The sequence below is a fragment of the Rhododendron vialii genome, chromosome 2a, assembly GCF_030253575.1.
Source record: "Rhododendron vialii isolate Sample 1 chromosome 2a, ASM3025357v1".
NCBI lineage: Eukaryota > Viridiplantae > Streptophyta > Magnoliopsida > Ericales > Ericaceae > Rhododendron > Rhododendron vialii.
The window spans coordinates 1,015,466-1,029,518 of record NC_080558.1 but is presented as its reverse complement, the minus strand read 5'-3'; the positions used below and the strand labels follow the sequence as shown (position 1 = coordinate 1,029,518).

General features: G+C 38.5%; 1 protein-coding gene across 2 annotated transcripts in view; it reads right to left on the bottom strand.

Moving 5' to 3' along the window:
- The window catches only part of LOC131317683 (cullin-1-like), a 75,858-nt gene that overhangs the window by 13,001 nt on the left and 48,804 nt on the right, over positions 1–14,053 (bottom strand). The gene's annotated exons all lie outside the window — the stretch shown is intronic.

Genomic DNA, 14,053 nt, shown 5'->3' with positions numbered 1-14,053 from the left:
AAAGATGTTCAATAGTCTCTTGCTCCACGCCACAAATTGGGCACATCATATTCACCTCCAAATTCCTCCTAGACAGCACCTCCTTAACCACTATAAACCTGTGAGGCACCTTCAAAATTAAAAAACCAACTTAGGAGGAATATTTAAACCCCAACCCCACAGCTCAAATTCCTAGCTAATGGCCCGCCAAGGAAACTTTGTGAACAGAGCAACAAAGTACACTGATTTAACTGAAAATTTTCCATTTTTTGTGTGTTCCCTCACCACCTCATCTTCCACGTCCGAGGTAGAGATATAGATGGATAAAATCTTAGCGACCAGTCTGCGGGGAAAAGAACCTCAATGAGAGGCCGATGCCAGTAATCGCTGCCAATCAATCAGACTAGACACCTTAAACTCATTAAACAGAATAGGAGCAGAAGAATCCACAAACGGATTAAAAGACCCAGGAATCCAATGATGCTGGAAAACACTGATACTCCTCCCATTACCAACCTTCCATCCTAAACTCTTACGCAAAAGTTCTTTTCCCCAAAGAACACTCCTCCAACCCCACGAACTACCTGACTTAGGTTTAGCCAGAAGAAAATCCCCCAGCCCACAATATTTACCAAGAGAAATATGCCCAAGTAACAACTCTAGACACTTAACCACGCCAAGCAACCTCAGCCAAAAGAGCTTGATCAAAACGACTAACATGACTTAAGGGCTTACAAAGATTATCCCATCACGTCCACTTAACTCTGACATGACTACCTTTACCTCATAAGAACTGACTAATCAAACTCCGAATTTGCTTAACATATGAACACAAAGCGAACTGAACACATAGAAGATGCATGATAGTTAAGACATTTCTCTAATTTATTTTTCTTTCCCAGGAACGGGCCTTGACATTTTTTTACCAAAAAGGAACATAGAAAGAAGCATTTCTCTTTTATTTTTTGCGCTGAGTCTGCAGACTTTAGTGATCCCCACATTGGGGTAGGGGATAATCAGCTTGAACCGATGACTTTCACTATGTTGAGGTGACACTCTACTGTTGAGTTATATTCATATCCCTTCTCTACCTCCGTCGAGAAACTGAGATGACGAATCCTAAAGTCGAGAAACTCAATGCCACAACATGGGCATGGAGTGCATCTGAAAAGTTGTTTTTCCGAAGGAGACTACACGCTGGCAGCATAATGTTACAATCGATGAAATTTAGTTTGGTTCTATTCAAGGGGGCGGATCATATGAGGATGTAGCATGTCTCTGAATAGGTCCAAAGCCTCCATGTCTTTGCCATTTTGAGAACAAGCAGCGATCACTGATGTCCAAGACACTAATTCAAGTCATCCCTTTGTCTGAATTGCATACATACCATCTGTGCCTCATCCACAAAGCCATTTCTTGAAAGCCCACCAACGAATGCACTACAAGTGTCTATATCTAATGCGTCCATTTCATCAAACACTTGTGACATCTGTAAATTACAACCACACTTCCCCTACATATCGATAAGGGCGCTAACAATGCATTTGCCTGATTCCATTCCCATCTTGATAACATACCATTGTATTTGACTACCCAAAATCAAATCCTGCAAATCCCCCAGTGCAGGAAGAACACTTGATATACCAGTCCCATTAGGCTTCAAACCTTGCGAATGCATCTTTTGAAGTGTCAACACTGATGATTCCGAATAGCATCCACCCGATTGAATCCCGCGATCATCCCTTTACAAGATCCCACATTCGGTTCGATCCCTTTTATCCTCCATTTCCTCAAAGACCACTTTTGTCTCACTTACATGTCCTAGTGGCTGCTGGCTAGTCGAGCATACCCCGAAACTAAAGCACTCCAAGAAACCCGTCTGGTTCGGACATTGCATCAAGCAGTGTACGGGCATCCTTTAATTCACTGCATTTTGATGTACAACCAAGGACGACTGAACAAAGGGATCTGAAATCGAGCCCGGAGTCAGACACAATGCCATGAACCTGCCGTCCAGCTTTGACGTCGGATAGAGAGCAGTGCGTGCCTTGACCGCCGTGTGGGAGGATACAGCCATCGGGGGGAAGGCCAAGGCCTTGATATCGCATTTGTGAAATTCAACCGAGGACTTGTATGAAATGATGGAGTTTCTGTGCAACCATGGCTGCATTTGACTTGCCACTAATCAAGGCCTTGTATGAAATTATGGAGTGAATCGAGGAGGAAAATCTCTGAAAACAAAATAAAACTATCAAAGTATTTATATACGCTCTGAGGAAACCCCATGAACGCGAGATTCGTCTTGCCGAAACCTCGCGTGTTGAACATGCATCGTGCCGAAATCGTGTTCGGGACAAACGGTTTTGGAAAAGGTCCGTAAAGTACATAACACGTGAGTATGAAACACGAGTTATACTTCTCATCTTCAATCTGAGAAGTGACAAAAAGTACGCTTCTCTCCCTTTTTGGCAATTTTCAATCTTTTTTAGGAACTAATTTAATGATCTGATTTGTCCACATTGTAGAAACTGTAGATTACAATGGTTACGTAAAATATCATGTCGATCGAGCTCCTAATGTATTTAATCGGAGAAGATATATTTCAAAAACAAATGATAAAAATTGAGCTGAGCACACTTGATCACAACCCTTATAGAAGTAGGAGGCTTCTCGGCTGTTTTTGGCGATTTTCGACCTTACTTTGGAATGAATTTGATAATCCGATTCATCCACATCGTATAACTTGTTAATTAGAATAATTATGCAGAATATGAAGTCTATCGAGTACCTAATGGTATTAATCGAAGAAGATATGTCTCGGAAGAAAATGAAAAAAAGAAAGCTGCGCGCACTTGATTACATCCTGAAAGACTGTTTTTCTCTCATGGGCTTTTGGTCGTTGTTCGTTATCACAGTTGCAAATCCATCGTCTCTCTCTCTCTCACCCTTCTCTCTCTACAGACCCGACCCACATCTGAAGACAAGAATGTCAGCTAAAATCTTATACTACAGCTTTGCAGGTTTCGATTTTGTATGGATTAGCAGTGTTAGAAAATTGATGCAAGGTTTATTATGCCTCCCACCTGTTTGACATTTTGCCTTCTGAAGGAAGCCGGTTTTCGGCGTATGGTTTTTGACCAGCTCTTGCAACGAATTCTCGTCTTTCGGCCTATGGTTTTTCCCTCAAGAATGGCAATACCTGACAATTAGTGTAAAACAGACAAATGAATTGGTCATTTTGATGGAAGAGAGACCTTTTGGGAAGATTTTCTTGGAAGTTCTGAAATTTTCTTGGTCATTTGATGGAAGAGAGACTTTTTGGAAAGATTTTCTTGAAAATTTATTTCAAGTTGGGATTCAAGTGGCCTCAAAGATTGACCATTTTATCAAGTCAAGCAATAAAACATTTCATCAAATTAGCCATTTCTTACGTTAACAGCTTTTTCATGTCTTCAGTTTCCATTTAGATGTGGACAGAATGATAAATCTCATTGGACTGTATTTCTCATGTTTGAAGCCGAAGTTGGTGGACGTTTACGTATCGAGTACACAGATACATGACATAAATCTCTGATAAATCGATCATCGTGAAGCTTTCTTGGCCGAAAATTCAGGAAACAGAAGTGTTTGTTTCTTGAGAAAATTCTGTTGGGTTTTGCCCATGGTGTTAATGCTTTTGGAAAATGAAAACAGAGGGAATTTATTTGGCTGCATAGGAAATTGCTCGGTGGAATTAATTGGCTTTGGGTGGTTCATTTCTACAAGTCCCATAGAGCATTTGTTGAACTGGCTCTAGAGGCTTCTCGGCAGTGGAAAAGTTTTTCATGCCTTTGCCAATGCTGTGTATTTAAAGTGGTAATGTGCCGTGATTTTGTAAGAGTAAAAAATGGCAGAGAGAGAAAATTGTGTGAGTTTGAGGGAGATAAAAATACCAAAAGCTTGAGAGCTAGAGTAGGGTATTTTGTATCTCATTGTACTCATTCAATATTAGTGGTTCTGGGAGTTTTTCACCAATCTGAAATATCTTAGGAACTCCCTAACACAAGCAATAACCAAAGATGATATATTCTTTTCTGTTGCAGCCTTCTAATCAAGAATGGTTTGATTCCTTTACACCATATACGATAAACAGAAGCAGCCAACAAGCACCCACAGATTATGCTTCTGAATCCTTTCTCCTTTTGAGCAACCGTCAGAAATTCCGTTCTTTTCTTACCAAGTGTTGGTGAGATTCATTTCCCCTTTCACACAACTGATAGATACCATTCACATTCATACCCTATCTCAGTAATCTATGAGTTGTATTTAACCTCTGCTGGATGGCCAACCGTAGAATCAAAGCCCATCTAGGAACATGCCTCCCAAACCAAACCACACCATCCCAATCTTGAATTGGATTACTGTGTCTTGTAGCAGTAAGATTTTATTTATCTTGAACAGCATAGTTTATTATTTATGTTTGCAAAAATTTGGATTGGTTATAATGCAATAAAGGTTAAGAGAGTGGACCAGATAGACTACTATTGTTTAGTGATCAACTATAGGTTATCGGGCTTGGTGCACCTTGTTTTGTATTCTTTTACACGTACGACTCCTGTATGCGGTTTCTTATTGGTTTGGACCGATTTAAGTGATATCATATTTATATGAGGATTACAGTCCTTTTTTTTTTATCCGCGATTACAGTCCTTTATGAGTTGGGACTTGTGTAAAGGTTATAACTACAAGGGATTGGACCCTACTCTCGCTCTATGATTTTGCAGTCTCCCATTAGACAAAGCAACATAAAGGCAAGAGAAGAGAGTAGAAGGCCTCTCCACCCACGGTTCATTCTTTCGAACTCCTTTCATCGCGATCATGGACTCAGGTATGTGATCAAATTATGATTAATAACATGCTTACGATTTGAATAACCTATGTACAAATTAATTTCTTACAGTAGCTTCTCGGGCTAGCTGGTTTAATAGAAAACTTTCCACTTGGTCTAGGATGCCAAGTAAGGGTATCCCATGTCTTTATTTAGTGTTTAAAAACCTTCCACTTGGATGTTAGAGCTTGTATGGAATCTTGGAAGAATGTTTCATCTTCAGTCTAAAATAGAAGGGTTGGGAAGGCTTGGGTAATGTCAAGTAAGTTTATGTTGTCAATCAGTCATTTCCCCCAGGAAAAAGGTAAGTTAAAGTTGTAAATGTAAGTAATGGTTTCGGTTTTTGTACATGGTGACCCTTCAAGAATCCTGGCTGCGACTGCCGTATGTTGGATAGTGGTTTTTGTTGCCATGGGTTGGTTTTTGTTTTTGGTTTTTCTTTTAGGGTTCTCCCCTTTTTCACTGGGATTTCAAGGATGCTTACGTGCAACCCTTTCTGGTTTTCCTCATATCGATATCTAACTTGCCTAAAGAAACTAGTACCTTCCAAAGGAAACAAGGCAACAATTTATAGCACCAATGATTGCAAATATAGGAGAAAAAAATGGCATTGATGCCCCGAGTTTCAAAAACCAAACAATGCAACGAACCTTCAAATCACATTATAAGTTTCTAGGACCATTCGGTAAGAAAATTGTAGCCCCAATCAGTTACATTTCTTTCCTTCAAACGGAAAACTTTGTTTCAGGTAATATAGTACCGGCATCTATGCATACTTTGTTTTTGCCAGCTCAACATACTTGTTCTATTCATCACATCGCCGGCCACCAGATATCATTTTACTTGCAACATAGGAGTAAATAACAAAATCCTATTGGCATAAACTACCCTAAGAGAACTAAATGATAGGGTGACTCCTTCCTGTACCTTTGGTATGTACTGCGCAGCTACATTCCGTACAAAAAAGACAAAAGAAGAAGCAAACCCATTGGAGAGTAGAAGAAGCAAACCATTAGGTAAATAGAAGAAGCTCAACATTTCAAAGCACAGAAAAATCGTGTAACTGATAAAAATTGAAATTTTGATTACTTGCAAATGAAGGATGAATGGACTCAACTCAATGACCTACTAATAAACTAAATCCAGTTTTTTTTTTCTTTTTTTCCTTTTTCCCCCTTTGGTGACAAACACACGACAACAAACATATCGTCCTAAACAACGTGTATTAATCTCTTGCTCTCCATTCCTTGCTCTGCAGCAGATCTATCTCACCCCCATACCCATGAGGGAAGCTGTCCAGTGACCACGACATGTTTTTCAGCCCTTCTATGGTTTCAGGGTCCAACTGAACATGCATATTATTGGAAACAGAAGATATCAGCGATGGTGGTTCTGTTGTGGCATCAAACCCGGAGTGTGGAGGCAAGAACCTATTACTCTCTTGATACCTATGAAGAACCTCAGCACTCACTGAGATTTCTGTATTTGAAATATTTTCTCCCCAGCATTCAATAAGCTTGGGACTCAAGTACTGGTTCCATTCATCGTCGAAACTCTTTGGTGGCTGTGCCATCTCTGGAACCGAAGCAAGGCCTGAGGGAACAACTTCTGTAGTGGAAGATATATTACCAAACGCATCAAAGTCAAGCGGAAACCCTTGTTGCTGCTCCACTACAGGTTCTAGTTCTTCAAAATACTTCGCAGCAATGTTAAAGTTAGGATTGGATATTGCGGTAGTATGGTCCGATCGAACAGGTGCAGCACTGTTGCATTGCCTTGGTGAATAACTTCCTTGCCTCTCCCCTTCCAAAAGTGCTACGAATTCTTCAAGATCAAACATTAAATTAGGATCACCACCCGTCATATTATCCAGTTCTTGCACAAATAGATCCTCTGAAAGCGGAACAACTTCTGTTTCTAGTTCTGCAGCAATGTCACAATCCAACTTCTGTTCCGGCACAAACTCTGTTCTAGCACGCTTTGGTGGTTTACAGACTACAACATCGTCGTCAACACTACCAGCCTCAACATTCTTTGCGTTCCTCACAGATACAGTCTTTGCTTTCCTCACAGATTTCTTGGTGAACCTTGAGTCGTTTCTTTTTATCTTACAAAGAACAGAATCTCCTTTCCCAGTAGAACTCTTACTACCCTCGAGTGAGTACGCACGCTTTGCTGGTTTCGGGACTGCAACGTTGTCGTCAACACTACCAGCCTCGACATTCTTTGCTTTACTCACAGATTTCTTGGGGTCCTTGTCGACTCTTCTTATCCTACAAAGAACATATTCTCCTTTCCCAGCAGAACTCTTACCATCGCCGAGTGAGTACTCATGCATGATCCAGTGGCCTCTTCTCTCGCCCTCCTCGTCTATCACACCCGGTTCGTTATTGATCCGAAAACACAACGTCTTCTTGGACCCAATAACACCACCTTCATCATCTGTTACGCATTCAAGACCGGTCTCTGCATGCCATGTGCCACAACCGGACGTTCTAGCCACCCGGTCGCCGTTCTTGGTGACCTTTATCAACCTTGTGTAAACGTAGACGGTATTTTCTGTCCACGGGTCATCTTTGGTGAAAATCTGCCATGGCGCTTTGTCCCCAACCCCGTAAATCTGACGCTCGAAAACAACATTGCAAGGCAGGGATAGATGCTTACACTTCCTGTCGAGACAGTGGATCAAAAGTTCTTCATCCGTAGGCCTGAAGACATATCCCGTGGGTATGATCATGTCTTCCTTGGTAGTACTGCTCTTCTCTCTGATCTTATACAACTCTCTGAATATCATCTCTTATATTCGCACGTTGTTACTTGGGAAATTGCATTAGTTCAGAGCTTGGTATGGGGGTTTATATACACACAATAAGGGCGGCGCTATGTGTGTAGAGGTTACTTTTAGAGAGAGACAAGGAAAAGTCTAGGAACACAACGTTAAAACGCAACTTCGGTCACAACCGCATTTGAAGCCGTCCGATGTATGGGGGCCTATGTGCATCGAACGGTTCTAGATGCAATTGTGTCCATACTTGTGGTTTAGCGTTGTTTTCCTAGCATTGCTTATAAATATGCGTGTAGATCGTTGGGAATCTTAAAGGCAGGAGAGTTGTAGCTAAATCGAAATACGTATTATTATAGAGATTGAATTATTTTCGCCGGCGACAAGCCCCACCCATTGTGGACCCCACCAAGCGTTTATTATTATAATTCCAACCGATCATCGTGTAGGGAAAACTATAGATGTTTGGTGAAGCTAATTTTTTGAATGGAAAAACTACTCTACGGATTCTACATGATGAACGGTTCAAATCGGCAATTAATAGGCCGTGGGGCCCAAAATGATGATGGTAGAAAACCCATAGTTCTGCCGCCGGTGGAAGAAATTTTATCTCATATTATTAATGTATTTGGTTCCCAATTAATGGGAGTTGTACGAAAATAGGAGAAAATATAGGGAAGGATTTAAGGAACAACTGTCTTCTTCTTTGTATACCCCGGAGAAGAAGGAATAAATAGATGGTTGCCAATATTTGGAAAAAAAAGGAAATATACTTAAGTGAAATATCAATTTACGATTTAGAATATCATTTGTCATTTCCCTGGTCCGTTTTATTATCGAGATAATGGTACAAAATACAAGAACGATGAGAATAAAAAAACAAGTTTTTTCATGTTTACTTAGCAAGAATGAAAAATAAAGTTTCTCGTACAACCCTCCTAAGTCTTAAGCCATTGAACTTGCATTTCTTTTTTTTTCTTAAAAAAATGCAGTGAAATTTTATTTCCTTAAAAAAATAAACAACAATTAGCATGACTTTTTTCATTATTCTCTTCCCTCCACCTTTTCTTTTCTTATTGAGGACAACTTTTTTTTTGCTAGGGGTGAGCATGGACCGGATTGGTTCTGTTTCATACTAAAGCAAGAACTAAACCAATCTATAAAATTCACCAAACCAAACCAATATAAACCATTAAAATACGGCCTGATTTTGTTTTGGACCACAGGTCGCTTGAAATTTTGAGATATCTATCCTCACACTACGCCAAATCTTGACTTTACCGGTGGTAGAATTATCGGCATTAATTTAATGCGGTTAAAAGACACTTTTAGCAGCATTAATAAGACCACCAGGAATAATTATCCTAAAACGGTGGTTTTCCTAAGACTGCCATTTTAGTGACTTTTTCCGGCGATTGTTAGTATTACCGACGGTTTTTGGACTATTTCCAGCGGTTTTCTAATGCCGCTAAAGGTAAAATTTGGCATAGTGTCATAAATTTTTTATTTCTTAAAATTGGAGAGACAAGTGTTAAACCAAAACTTAAGTGTTAAAATCAATTCTATTAGCATGTATAGAATAAAGCAAAGAGAGAACTATTGGGAAGAGAAGATAGTTAGCATAGAGCTCTTATTGTTAGATGGGAAAAAGAGAGATGGATGCATTACGTGATATCTTCATATATAGAAATTTGGCTTATCTACTTTTTGGGTCCTTACAAATATCTTTCGGTTTCAATTTTGTCTTCCTAAAATATTTGGTTTCAATTTTACCTTTGTAGTTTCTAGATGATTTCAATGTAACCCTTCCGTTAAAAACTTGGATGGAAAATGCCTATGTGGCAAACGGTTCCGTGATGTGGCACCCTTTTAATTTACTCAAAGCGATTTGTGTGGAGATATTTGATCACTTCTTCAGCAATTTCTGTGAGCTAGATTTGGTATTTAATTTTCACAAGGTTTGTTCCTCTCTTCGATTTTCGTTCCATGCTTGTGTCATAATTTGTTTTCTTTGTGCTGCTTTTATGTAGCTGTGGAGTATATAAGCTGTGATATTGTCATGATTTCTTTTGCATTCCCATATGCTACTGAATTGGTGCTTCCTATTGAGTTTCTAGATAATAAGTCGTTGCCACAATGCCACCACTTTAATTAGCAATTTTTTTATGACCTGAGCTCTTATTTTGCTTTTTATGGCTCTGATTTCCCAAAATTCCCCCAATTAAGTTTCTAGATAATAAGTTGTTGCCACAATGCCACTTTAATTAGCAATTTTTTTATGACCCGAGCTCTTATTTTGCTTTTTATGGCTCTGATTTCCCAAAATTCCCCCAATTATGTTTGTCAGAGGTCCAAACTATGTAATGAATAATGATATCTGAGTTAACCTGATAAAAAAAAAAAAAGATATATGAGTTAACCTAATTTCTATCCTGCATGTATTTGTTCCTTGTATTGGCCCTACTCTCGATTTTGATGTTAAAAATTTATTTCATGCTGTTGTTTTTTTTTAAATCAGAGTTTGGGTTTTCTTTTCTTTTTTTATATCCGACTTTGGGTTTTTTAAAAAAAAAAAAAAAAAACTTATACGTAACTTTCTTAAACTTATATTGATACAAGGCTGCAAATTTGCTACATTCAACTATACAAGCTTTTTGCTCCCATGCCCAGGGTTTTAATAGACCAAGGTGACTCATCAGAAATTTACTGTCAAAATACTAATTTTCTAACTATTGGGAGACCTAAAAATTTTTTAAGAGAGACCACACAAATTGCTTTGCGTAATCTAGTTTTGAGTAATTTAAGAGGGTGCCACATCACCAAACCATTTTCCTATGCATTTTCCATCCAAGTTTCTAACAGAAGGGTAATATTGAAATCAGTTAGAAACTACAAAGGTAAAATTGAAACCTAAAATTTTTGGTGGACGGATTTGAAACTAAGAAATATTTGTAGGGACCAAAAAAGTAGATAAGCCTAGAAATTTAGGGTAATTTGTCTTGGCAATGAAAGAATAGGGGCGGCTATTCGCAACCCTCTATTTTCTCCAATAACCCGTTAAAATTTCCCAACTAATTACAACATGACCCCCAAATGCAAAATGACCTATTGCCCCAACATCATCTTCCTCCCCTTTCCCTTCAAATTCACCAGCCATAGTTTTTTTTTTTTTAAAAGAAAAAGAAATCGACTGATGAACCAGTCGACTGGTTCCTCCACACAATCAAAACCCATCCCTCTTTCTTCTTCATCTGCATCCTCTCTCTTTTCCGACTGGTTCCTCCACACAACCAAAAACCATCCGTCTTTCTTCTTCATCTGCATCCTCTCTCTTCTCTTCCCTCTCAAGCTTGTTCATCATTTCAATCTCAATGAAGGAGCAAGAGCCAAATATGACCCACTTCTTGGTTTCGATTTGAAAATTAAAATGGAATAAAATTCTATCGGCAATGGTATGATGGGTGAGGAGAATAAAAATGCTGTGAAGAAAAAGAACCCAACTTAATTCGCATGGGAGAAGCAAACTTCGCTAAGAATTTACAAATTTTTTTACTAGTTTTTCGGTGTTTCAAGTCCGAAAAGGTTAAGTAATTTCGGTAGTTAACTACCGTACCGTACTCAATAGTTAGTTAACGTAATATATATATATATATATATATATATATATATATATATATATATATATATATATATATATATAATTTCAGCAGTCAAATACCAAAAATATGTATATGAGTTTTTGTTATAATCTAGTTCGGTAGTTAATTACCAAATTGTGTATACATTTTTGACATCTAGTTACCGAAATTTATACTTGTTTTCAAAAGGACTTTTCGTTTACTAGAGTTAATCAGTTAGTTACCGAATTGTGTATACAATTTTGACATCTATTTACCAAAATTGATACTTGTTTTCAACAGCTAATTACCGAAATGTATATACATAGGACTTTTCGTATACAGTTCGGCATAGGACAAGAAGGAGTTCTGGATTTGGTGGTGGTGGTGGCTATGGCAGACTGTGGTGGAGATGGTGGAGGCATGGACAGAGGGGCGGTGGTGCGGCGGTCGCTGGATATGGAGGATTTGGGGCGGTGGCTATGGAGGAAGAGAGGAGAAGGGTTTTGTTTTTTTAGGAAAATCAGGCATTGGGCAACGAAGAAGAGAAGGGTATAATGGAAAAATTATGTGCATTTAATGGGTTATATGGAGAAAAATTGTATTTTAAAATATTGGGAATGGGTTAAGTAAAGGAATGGGCTAATGGAGAAAATAAAGGGTTGCGAATAGTCGCCCCCAAGAATAGGGTGGTGCGGTGGAATGAGAAGTTATTTGCTCTTCTGTTCCTTTTATTCATTAATTTTAATGTCCATTGCTGTTTTAATTGTATTTTGGTGATCATCCATTCCTCTCCTTATTCTTTTGGTTAGATTGAACTTTTTCACTTTGACTTCAAGTTTTTCAGAGCAGAATCTAAAAAAAAAATCATGATCGGACTTTTCTCAAAAAAGATGTCAAAAAACTACTAAGAAATACTTCCCCATTCTATTGTCCATCGTCCTATCCTAACCGGCTAAAAAACTAATTATAAACTTTAATTGGTAATATCGATTATATGCAATATGGATCTAGTTTGATAGATCTCAATGAGCTCTTTTAAACGATATTTTCAAAATCACCTAAAACATTATAAATTGTGAAATATAATCAATTGAAAAGTGTCACGGACTCTCAAAATGGACAAAAGAATAGTGACGGAGGGAGTATGACCCAGTTAAAAAATCGAGATAAAACAAAAACAAGAATTTTCTACCTTAATTTCGTAATTCATGAGCAATTCTAAGTACATAGATTTAACAGTCACAACGTCACCCCACCTCCTAATGAGGACCCCACATGCATCAAATTGTTTGGACATTGGAAGCATTTGCTGGTCAAGTGTGGAGTATTTTCAAAAACTTTATAACAGTATGGGGGAATGGAAAACCATTAGCAAATCGACTCTTTCAGAAGGAAAGCCTTGACTTATCCTATTGTTACGTTGATTATCGCGAGCGTTGTTAGATCTTGCACAGAATCCTGGAATAAGGTTGGGGAAAATAGGACAACTGGGGAGGCTTTGGGAATGTCTCAAAATTTCTGCTGTAACCGTGGTCGTTTAGGTATTTTCGACACAAAAGATCCTCAGGATATTGGTTTTTGTCCCAATGAATGGTATTTGTTTTGTTTGCTTCTTGGTTTTGAGGGTTATCCCATGTTGTTTGGAGCTTCAAGTTTCAAAACATAATTTCCATATTGATGTGGTTTCCACCCAAACAAAAATAATCTTCCATACGGCTTTTAAAGAACATCTAGGAAGAAAATTGCAGCCCTTATTAGTTAAATAATTTGCTTCAAACTTAACTCTATATTGCAATTTATAACATGATCGGCGTCTATGCAATTGGGTGGTCTCCTCCACTCAACGGCCTCACTCCATTCGTCGCGTATTCACATGACCTCCAGATAACCAAATCCGGTTGGCATAAATTACCTTGCGAAAAAATAAAGGACATTGTGACCCCTTCCTATCCCTTACCATCGACTCACCTTCAATTAAACGACGTTCACCCATCGCTAACCACGAGCTGAAATTGACCCCAAAAATGAGAGGGATTGGTTCTAAAGACAAAGTGGTTAAGGGACTTACCCTTGGCCCTTCACGAGTAAACGTATTTCAATTTCACAGCAAGTGAGATCAGCAGTTTGCCGGTAAATAAAATGAGATCATTGGTGACTGTAACTATTAGAGTAGTATCTAATCAGTGCTAGATACTTCCAGAAATTCCAACCACATTAACCATGAATAAAAAGAAGGGTCAAAAAATGCAACTTGGGAGTTTAATTTCTTAAGTTTTTCGCGATCTGAAGTGATTCGTTTTGCAACTCCCACAAAACGGGAAGTCAAAACTGATTGTCACAGCATCTCTTTCTTGAATGTCAGCTCTCCTCATCTTTTTGGTTCGGAATTTGGAAGCATTTGTTTTTCAAGTAGCAGCGTAAAGCGGCATATGCTTTGCATTTAGTTTGGCAATAGCAGGTCTGTTACAGCTAGTACAAAGAGAGATTCTTCGAGTTTTAAAGAAATAATTCCCATCATGAACTCATTTCCACAAAACCAATCAAAGCAGAAGAAGCAAATAAATGACAGAGTGAAACTCGGTCCTATCCCTTTGGTATGTCGTGATTCTGCGCTTCTACATACCGTACATAAAAAGCAAACAAATAGGTAAACAAAAGAAGCAAACCATTAAACAAATAGAGATGGCATTGACAATCAGTTGAGAGTTTAATGTTTTAACAAGTTTTGCATGATCGAAAGTGATCCATTTTGCAACTCCCTGAAATTGGGAAGTCACTACTGAATGTCAATGCCATATCTATTTT